Below are 10510 nucleotides of genomic sequence, written 5' to 3'. Positions count from 1 at the left end.
TAATTTTGATTAGAATAGTTATAACTCTTTTAATAATAGATGGATAAATAAAAATTAAATAATATCATATATATATATATATATATATATATATATATATATATATATATATATATATATATATATATATATATATTGGTGGCTGTGTACTATGTTTTTAAATTATTGGTGATGGAGTGTTAATGTGAGAGTCTGTGCTTTATAAGTCTTGGGACTATAGAGTCAACTTTAGAGTGACTTAATAGTTAAGATTTAATTTAATTAAAAAATCGAGAGATTTATAGATGGAGAGATTCAAATTTTTCGTAGTCTTGTTCATAGCCCAAACTTTTTGATTCAATCACATTACAACTCAACCTCAACTCAATGCATGCAAGTACTATATAAATTTTCGCAACATATTTCCAGATATATAAAGACTAATTAATAATTTTCTCAACATATTTCAAGATATACATAGACTCTAATTATTTACTCTAACTTCAAACTAAAAGTAAAACAAAACCATACATAATCAAAAGATAAAAATAAATCAGCAGATTAATAAAAAATTTCTATAGCTGCAATTGTGAATACATATTAAGTCCTATTATATCATACATCTTCTACACAAACATATATGTGCATGGATCTATAAACTAGTAAACTTCACAAGACACACATAAACGAAAAGTATGTGTTTTCTACTTTTCTAAACTCAAAAAACAACAAAAAACAACATGATTCTTCAAATGTCAGGTTGTTTTATGATTCTCTGCAGCACAACAGTCCTTGCTCTCCTAATGTCCCTGCTACAAACATCAGCCTGAACTCCTAAATCTTCAACATTCTTCATAAACTCACTAAGCTTCTTCTTTATCTCAATTCCAATCTTCACAGCCTCTTCTTCAATCGCCAAATCAACATTATGCAACAAAGATTCAATCTCAACTTCAAGCTGATCGATAACCACGCGAATATTCTCCAAATCTTTAACAGCCACGTGTAAGGGTTTAACCCCTTTTGCAATTGTTGAATGCAGAGAAAAATTAGACAATGAATGAAATATCTCTTTGTATAGAATTCATTAACAAACAATACAAGAGAAATTAAGTGAATTCAATGATAAATGATAAACTATGAAACTAATAGAAAGATAGAAGAAGATTAAGTCTTAAGACTTAATCATTACTCTACAAGAGAGTACCAAAGAGAGAGAGAGAGGAGAGCCTTCATCAATTTTCTTCCTTCTTTTCTTTCCGATCAATGCTCCATTTTATAGAAGGTTAAGAGAATATTTCCTTAATTCATGGATCAAGTGACACGTGTCCTTTTCTCTAACCATTTTAATGACTCACTTTGATGACATGACTTTTCTCTAATTTGAATCATCACACCACGTAAGTAACTAGTAATATACCCGTGCGTCCGCATGGGTAAAAATTATTTAGTAGTGTAAAATTATACTACAAATTGAGAGTTATGTTTATGTATGTTTAGATGCTTAGAATCTAAATGGTTTTGTCCCATGACACTTCATAAAGTACTTTCATTTACATTTTCAACATTAAAGATAAGTGCAAATGAGTGATAAATCAACACCTACTAAATAACAAATTATCTTGACAGTAGGAATGAATCGGTTCATCAATCATATTACAAAGAAAAGATTAGAATACATATTAATATTAAAAATATTTCATCATTGAAATGGTCAATTTATGTATGTCTTTTTGTTTATAGCTTAATGATTGTGCCTAGTGTCACTTTCTCAAATACAAATTAACATTTATACATGTTTTGTTGCTTGGATCTAACTTGTTGTGTCTCATAACATTAAAGACAAGTGCAAAGTTATAATGAGTAAGAACTAATATGATTTTGAGATAGATATTGTAAAAATCATAAGAAAGCTAAATAATAATTTTATGCAACAATGAATATATATATATATATATATATATATATATATATATATATATATATATATATATATATATATATATATATATATATATATAGAATTGTCATTCATTTGTCTATTTATGTAGAATTGTTAGTTAAAATAAAATAGGTATCGTGTTGAAAGTGCCCCGTAATAAAAATGAAAATTTGGTGTCTCAAATAAAGACAATGGTTAATTAAAATAAAATATGTATTTTGCTAATAATGCCCCGTAAAAAAAATATTTGACATTTGAAAATAAGAATTTTGTGTTTCAAATAAAGACAATTGTTAATTAAAATAAAAAAAACTATTTTGATGATAGTGACTCGTCAGTAAAGTATAAGTTTTGACATTTGAAAATATTTTTTTAATAATCATAAAATAATTATGTTTTCGATTGAGTAAGTTTTTACGTATTTCTCTTTGTTCCATAAAAAAGATTCAATTTATTAATTTATTTATATTTTAAAAAATAAAAAGAGAAAAAAATTGAGGCAGAAAAAATTAAAATAAAAATTGTGAAGTGTGTAGGGTGTTTAATAAAGAGAGTGAAAGATAGAAATAGTGTAATTTGTAAAATGAGGGAAAATATAATTTGAAATGAGAAAGTAATTTTGTATTGCCAAGTGTCAACACTTTATTGATTAGAGAGTGTGATTATATTGATCTTTATGTAAGTACTAATGTACCCTTTTTGTTTGTAAATTTTAAAAGTGCAAAGGGTATTTTTGGTAGATTGATGGCATCTTCTAATAATAGCTAGATAGTAGACAACTTGCATTGAACCAAAAACTTCTTTCTGTCATTTCACTCCAATTTCATACTTTCCCCATAGTGAATCAATCCATTTTCCCATCGAACCAATAGGGATCACTGTAGCGGACGTTAACGCCGCCGCAACAGGTGGAGCTGCAATAGCTGCTGCCACAACAGAACATATCAAAACAGCTGCAAATGCTGCCACAAATATCATACTCGAAACTTTCCTCCATGAATGAATAAATTTCAGTTTCTTATCAAGCTTGTTCTTTCTCACTTGAAGCTTCTCAAGCATTAGTATCTAGTGTCTATAAACAGACTGAAAATTTTCGAAGAATTCCTCGGTGAAAGGATCACCTGTTGATTTAAAATTCTTCAAGTTATGTAACGTTCTTGCATAACATTTATCTCCTGATTTGGATTCTTCCTCAAACCGCTGAATCGCTACGAGAATAAGCAATTGACAATCCCTAGCTCTTTTTAAACACTTTTCCAATCCAATGTATGTAAACTATTTTCAAAATATTCATCCACTAAATCAAACAGTTTCTGACATTTCCATATATCTTTCTTGCACTCCAAGATAACTCTGACAACTTCTTTATTCATCTCAAGAAGACTTTCTATAATTTGTTTAAGCAATTTGAACGAAAGAGCTCGAACTTCGAAGAAGAAAGTGCGCTGATCACTTGATTGAAGTGAGGTGTCAAATTCCTGCAAATGCGAATAGCTTTAGGATCTGAGTTCCTTTTGATAGTGCAATTTCGTTGTTGTGAAATTATCAGTAGATAATGTTTTTCGAATCTTTTCACTCATATATCTCCCCATTGCAACTTCAAGTAACAAAAACAAAAACAAAACGATAAGGAACAACAAAAGACAAAAGACATGAGAAAACAAACCAGTGAAATATAAAAGTTTAAACCTTTGAAAGAAACGAAATACTGTAATGAATGACAGTGAAAATGATGAATGGCTGTAATGTTTTTTCTAAAAAGGTAAAAACGGATAATGAATAATCAAAGTTGTTTTTTTTTCTCTCTTTAAATTAAAGCAGATATCAAAGTTGTACTGTATTTTTTATTTTTCTTTAAGATTCTGATTTTATTTTCTCTGCACTAGACATGTCAGCATTTTTAAATGAAAAATTAAAAAAAGAGCAAATCGTTTGTAAGGATTTTAAAAGTTATTAAAAAAATATGATGAATACTAGTACGAAACCCGTACTATCGCACGGGTCCCGTCTGGCTTCACATCACATCACATGTCTACTAAGCCATCATTTATAAAGTTTGAATTTATGATTATCTAACTAATTATATAAAACAATTAGTTAGAAAGATTTAAAAGTTAGACATTAAAATTTCGGTAAAAAGAAAGATAGACATTAAAATGAACACTCTACAGTTGGTATCTATGTCTGTAAGGACCTTCGGTACAATGAACAATCTATAGCTGTTATATTGAAAAATAATGAGAAATAAAAATAGATGGTATCTATGGTAAAAAATGAATTATGTACTGAATTAATATAAAATAACATCAAAATAAAGATTTAAAAGATAGAAATTAAAATGGGGCGACTTGGGCGTCCGAAGAAAACGGTGCCCCCGCCGTAGGCATCTGGTAATCTAATTGTATCTTCTTCGAATTCTAAGGATGGTTCGAATTCTAAGGGTGGTTCAAATTCTAAGGGTGGTTCGACATCTCAGGTGTCTTCGACTGTAGCTAGCTCGAGCAAAGAGGTTGAACAATTTGTTGTAAAGAGTCGTAAACCTATTGAAGCTGCTAAGACTGCACAAACCCTAATTCCCAAATCTGATGAAGATAGGAAATTATGGGTTGATGTTTTGAATGATAATAGGAATCCTGCAAAGGGGAGGACTATGTCTTTCATAGCTCCAAAAATAATGAATGGGGCGATTGAGGTAGAGATAGAAGTTGAAGATATCTCTTCTGAACTCAAATTCTAGGAATCGTCGCTTGTCTTATATGCTCTGGGTGGAGAACTTAGCATGAATGCTGTCAAGAACTTTATGGTAAAGAGTTGGTATTTTGTTCATCTTCCAGATATGTATTACCATGAAGAAGGGTATTCCATCCTTCCATTTAAGTCCTTTCGAGATCGTGATGAGGTGCTTATGAGAGGTCCTTATACTATTCAGAGTATGCCTTTTCTAATTCCTGAATGGCGGCCGGATCTCAATCTTAAAGATGATTTACTGAGAACTTTCCCCATCTGGGTTAAACTTCCTCTCTTGTCTCTGTATCTCTGGGGGGGGGGGGGAGAAGTCTTAACAAGATTGGGAGTGCACTTGGCAACCCAATTGTCACAGATGAATGCACAGCCAACCGTCTTCGGGTTTCTTATGCCAGAATATTAGTGGAAATCAATATTACCAAAGACTTGCCTCAAACCATCACCATTAGAGATAAAGATGGAGACAAGATGTTGCAGCCAATAGAGTATGAATGGAGACATATTTTCTGTAGTTCTTGTCAAAAAGTTGGTCATAACTGTGATAAACCTAAGTCAAAAGGGATGCAGTGGAAGCCAAAGTCTAAACCTGTTGAGGTGGACAAACCTAGCAGTTCTGTAGTGATTCCAGCACCAACCATACCAACTGTGGTTCCTAGCTTTGTGAAGGAAGCTGTTACAAATACAACTTCTGCCCAAGGCCTTGAGATAGTCAAAGATTCTGAGAAGTGGACTGAAGTCACAAAGAGTGGGAAGGATAGAGGTAAGAAACCGATTCAGAAAGGTAATTCTAGTATGTCTGGAAAGTTATCATGTGGAAATGGGTTTGATGCTCTCGGGATTTTGAATGATCTACTTGAGCTTTAAAAATTTGGTCAATGATAATAGCTTGGAATATTAGGGGCTTGAATAAATCCACTAAGATTAAGGAGATTAGTTCCCGTCTCCGATACCTTAGTGTTGATATTAACATTTTGATTGAAACTGGGGTGAAAGCTTGTACGACAACTACTATTAGAAATAAGTTACAATTATGTGACAACTATATTGATAACTACTTATCCCATGGAAATGGTAGAATTTGGATTCAATGGAATAATAAGAGTATTGATGTGAAAGCTATTAGTCAAACTAACCAGATGATCCATTGTTCTGTCTATGACATCACTGGGAATTTTAAGTTTTGGTTGACTGCTATATATGCTTTGAATAAACTGGAACAGAGGAAAATCCTGTGGAATCATCTTTCTAGCCTTAATATTAAGGGGCCTTGGTGCATCCTCGGAGACTTTAATAATGTTCTTAAATCCCAAGACAAAATTGGTGAGAATATGGTGTCTGAATCCGAGTTTATTGATCTACAAGATATGGTGGATAAACAAAACATGTATGAGATGGATTCCATTGGTGACTATTTCACCTTGTCTAATAAGCAGTTAACATGCATTATTTACTAAAAAATAGACAGATTAATTGGGAATGCAGATTGGTTTCAAAATCATCTGAATAATACTCTTCACATTCTTCCTCCCCATACATCTGACCATGCTTTGCTCCATATTACTAATCAGAAACCTTTTTACAGGAAAACTAGAAGATTCAAATTTATAAACTCTGTTTCTAAGGTTCCTAGTTTTTTAGATGCAGTTAAGAAGAGTTGGAATGTAAATTTTGATGGCAGACCCATGGAGATTCTTTGGAAGAAGTTAAAGAGGCTTCAACCTATTCTTCATAAGTTACACTCTCCTCTCCTGCAGGCTAAGACCCACATTACAAATGCAAGAGCTAATCTTGACTAGACTCAGCGGGATTTACAAGCAGATAGGTTGAATAAAGATTTGATTGAGAAGGTTAAGAACTCCACTAATGAGCTTCTTTATTGGCATTCCATTGATGAAGATATCCTAAAGCAGAGATAAAAAATTGATTGGTTTAAGTTGGGGGATAGTAATAGCAGTTTTTTCATGCTTTAGTAAAAGATAAGCATAGTTCTAACACTCTGAAGATTTTATTTAAAGATAATGGGACTTGTATTAATACCCCTGCTGACATTGAAGATACTGTTATGAATTATTATAAGAAGCTAATGGGTACTAGGTTATCTCTTCTTCCTAGTATCAATGTACCAGCTATGAGATGTGGTAAACAGCTGAATGTGGCCCAAAGAGCTAGCCTGACCAGTCTTGTTAGCGATAGTGAAATTTATGAAGCCTTGAAGGAGATTAATGATTTATCTGCCCCAGGTTTCGATGGCTACAATTCTTTCCTTTTCAAATGCACTTGGGACATAATAAAAAGTGATTTGATTGCTGTTGTTCATGAATTTTTTGATAGATCCTGTCTGCTCAATGATTTTAACTGTATAGTTGTTTCATTGATTCCTAAAAGTTCTTATGTAAAGAATATTAAGGAGTATCGGCCAATTGTTGTTTGCTCTACGTTCTACAAAATTATCTCGAAGATTATGACTAAAAGGCTAGGTGTGGTTATTAGTAGCATTATTAGTCCTAACCAAGCAACTTTCATTCCGGGTTAACAAATTCACCACCATATTCTCCTTGCTTATGAGCTTATTAAAGGATACACAAGACGTAATGGAGCTCCCCGTTGCATGATCCAACTTAACTTGTAAAAAGCTTACGACATGGTTGACTGGTTAGCATTGGAGCATATTATGCAGGAAGTTAGAATTCCTAAGAGATTCATGGACTGATTATGGTTTCCCTTAGCACTATCACCTCTGGTTCAACTTAAATGGTAACGTCCACATCTACACGTGGATCTATGCTTACATCTTTTCTTAGTCTTGTCAACTACGAAATGCTAAAAATAGAATGTAGGTTAAATTATACCACATAACAACAATGTTATAGTCATTAAAATGACTAGTCAATAGTCGATATCTCAGATCCGTTCACATCTACCTGTTAATTCAGATGAGTTAACAAATATCTCAAATATATACGTTCACATCTATTCGTCAATTTAGATGAGTTAACAAACTCCAGTTGAATCCAAATGAGTTAATTCTAAAAATTTACTAAACCTATTTGAGATATTAGCCCATTTTTACAAACCTAAAATGTATGACAACTCTCCTTGAAAGTTTCTAAGTTTAATGTATATTATTGTAATAATTACAATCATTACAAATAATGTATATTATTTTCTACGTTTTGATAAATAGACAAAACTTACTTTTGATGCGGTGAAAAAACGTTATGTTATGTGTACTAATTAAATAAAATGATAATACATAATTGTAGAAATATAAAAAGAATGATAAATTTATCTTTTTCATAACAAATTTATGTATTTTTCTATCATAATTGTCACATGTTCTTTTATCATACACAAATATTTATAACATTTTCTAATAGTTTTGATTATAATTTTAATAAGTAGTTCTTCTATCATTATATTTTTTTGATAAATTGAAATTTTAATATAATTTATTATATTTTAATAGTAATTTTAATTATAGTTAATATATTACTAAATTTACTAAAAAACTTAAATAAAACTTTAGTAAATCACTAAAATATTTATTTTAATAATAAAATATAGGTACAAACATCATAAACGGAATGATTTGCATAAAAAAAGCATAACGTATGAAATTTAATTTATTGTACCATCATAAAATCATAACATAAGCATAACGTATGAAATTTAATTTATTGTATCATCATAAAATCATAACATAATTTAGTTTTCAATTCAATAATAAGGATTTAATACATTGGTATTCTAATATCCAATTAGTTATGGCTTTCTCTAATTATAGAATAAAAATATATTTTAATTGAAGCAAAAATTATTGGCACATACAAATTTAATATAAACACTATCATTTAATCTAAGGTGCTATTTATAAATATCATTTTTTGTGCTATTTATACATACATTCGGGTAACATGTTGACCCAAATTCTAAATCTAAAATTACACTATTTTAACTTTTTTTTCATTATTAAAAAGTAATATTTAATTTTTTCTTTAAAAATATAATTATCTAAAATGTTAAAATGTTGATTAAGCTTAAATCTATCTTAAAATTATTTTAATTAAAATTAAAATAAACATAATAAAAAACAATTCAATAAAATTTAAATATAGTATATCATTACAATTTTCAATAACATATTCCGGTTTATAAGTGCTGAACTTGTGTGACAATTTATAAAGCAATTTTTAATTACTTCATGTTAAAAATAATTGTTTAATACTTCACAATACATGCATTAAAAGACTTTCCAAAAGATATTTAATTCTTTTATAAATTCTAACATTATTTAATTTATTCTTTATTATTATTATTTTCAATTAATATTTCTCAATCCTTTTAAAACTTTAGAATGGAAATCATCTAAAAAAATTATTTACAAAAAAAAATAAATTCTTTTTGACTTCCAAAATTCTGAAATTAAGAAATAAATAATAATTATGAGAAATTATTTAGTTTTCAATTCAATAATAAAATTTCGTAAGCTCATTAAATGATGATTTGACCATTATTATTGTAATTGTCATTTAATTGTCTTTAAGATTTAAAAAAAATAATATTTTTAAATTGAAATCTCAAAAAATTGCTTTCCCAGTATATGCCTTAAAAGACTTTTCAAAAGAATTTTTTTTATTTTTATAAATTCTAACATTATTTAATTTATTCTTTATTCTTTTGCTTTTTTTTTTAAATTATTATTCCTCAATTCCTTTTAAAACTTTAAAATCCAAATCATCTAAAGAAATTACTTAAAAAAAAGACTTTTGACTTCCAAAATTATGAAATTAAGAAATAAATAATAATTATGAGGTGTTATTTAGTTTTTAATTCAATAATTATAACATTATTATTGTAATTAACATTTAATTACTTTAAGATCTAAGAAAATGAAAAAAATTGAAAGCACAAAAAATTAGGTCTCATTATATGCATTAAAATACTTCACATCTCTCCGAGTCACCTTTCAGATTAATTGCATTGAACAACAAAAATTGAATTTGCATTGAAAGTGAAGAAAATGAGTTTTAAGAGTTTTAGTAATTTGCATTTTTATTGTTTCACAAATGCTATATTATTAATATAGAACAATTAAAAGTTAGAAAAAATAAATAAATAATCACCCGTGATTTATGTCATCCCCTAAATTAAACAGTTCTTCACATTTCCATATGTCTTTCTTGCACTCCAAGATAACTGGAAACTTCTTTATTCATCTCAAGAAGACTCTTTATAATCTGTTTCAGCAATTTGAAAAGAGCTCGAACTTTGACGCCACCAAAAGAAAGTGGGTTGATCACTTGATTTGTTATTGTTTGAAGTGCTGTATCAAGCCTGCAAATCTGAGTCGGTTTTGTAGATAGCTTTGTAGGATCTGAGTTCCTTTTTATAATGCATTTTCCAGTAGATAATGTTTTCCGAATCTTTTTACTCATATAACTTCCCATTGTAACCGGGGCTGATTCATATATTTGATATTGGTGTGAATAAAGGATAAAAGAAATATGAATTAAATTATATTAAAAATAAGAAATAATATTAGGTACTAAGAATTGTCTACCAAATATGAAGGATTAGCTAATATAAAAGTGAGAGATAAATTTGAGAGGGGATGACAATGTTTTAAAAAAAAGCAAGACCAGTCAGACGAACCGAGAATTAGAAGAGTTTTAAGTCTGATTTGATTTGATTGTTAGATTGAATAAGCTATTAAATTAATGAGAGTCGTTCATAATCTAACATAACTAGTATACCGACGAACCAACAATTTTAGAAAACCAACACATTAAATATTTTTTCCTCGAACAAGCGATATTGTTTTGATAATTTTTATTAAAAAAATTA

The 10510-nt window shown here is 29.2% G+C and overlaps 1 pseudogene; it reads right to left on the bottom strand.

Annotated features, from left to right (window-relative positions):
* Positions 1–727: 727 nt before the first annotated feature.
* On the bottom strand, positions 728–10063 carry LOC131623559 (UPF0496 protein At4g34320-like; annotated as a pseudogene).
* Between the last annotated feature and the right edge of the window lie 447 nt (positions 10064–10510).

The sequence above is a fragment of the Vicia villosa genome, unplaced genomic scaffold (assembly GCF_029867415.1).
Source record: "Vicia villosa cultivar HV-30 ecotype Madison, WI unplaced genomic scaffold, Vvil1.0 ctg.000073F_1_1, whole genome shotgun sequence".
Lineage (NCBI taxonomy): Eukaryota > Viridiplantae > Streptophyta > Magnoliopsida > Fabales > Fabaceae > Vicia > Vicia villosa.
Note: the sequence above shows the minus strand (reverse complement) of the source record. Positions and strands in the feature narration are given on the sequence as shown.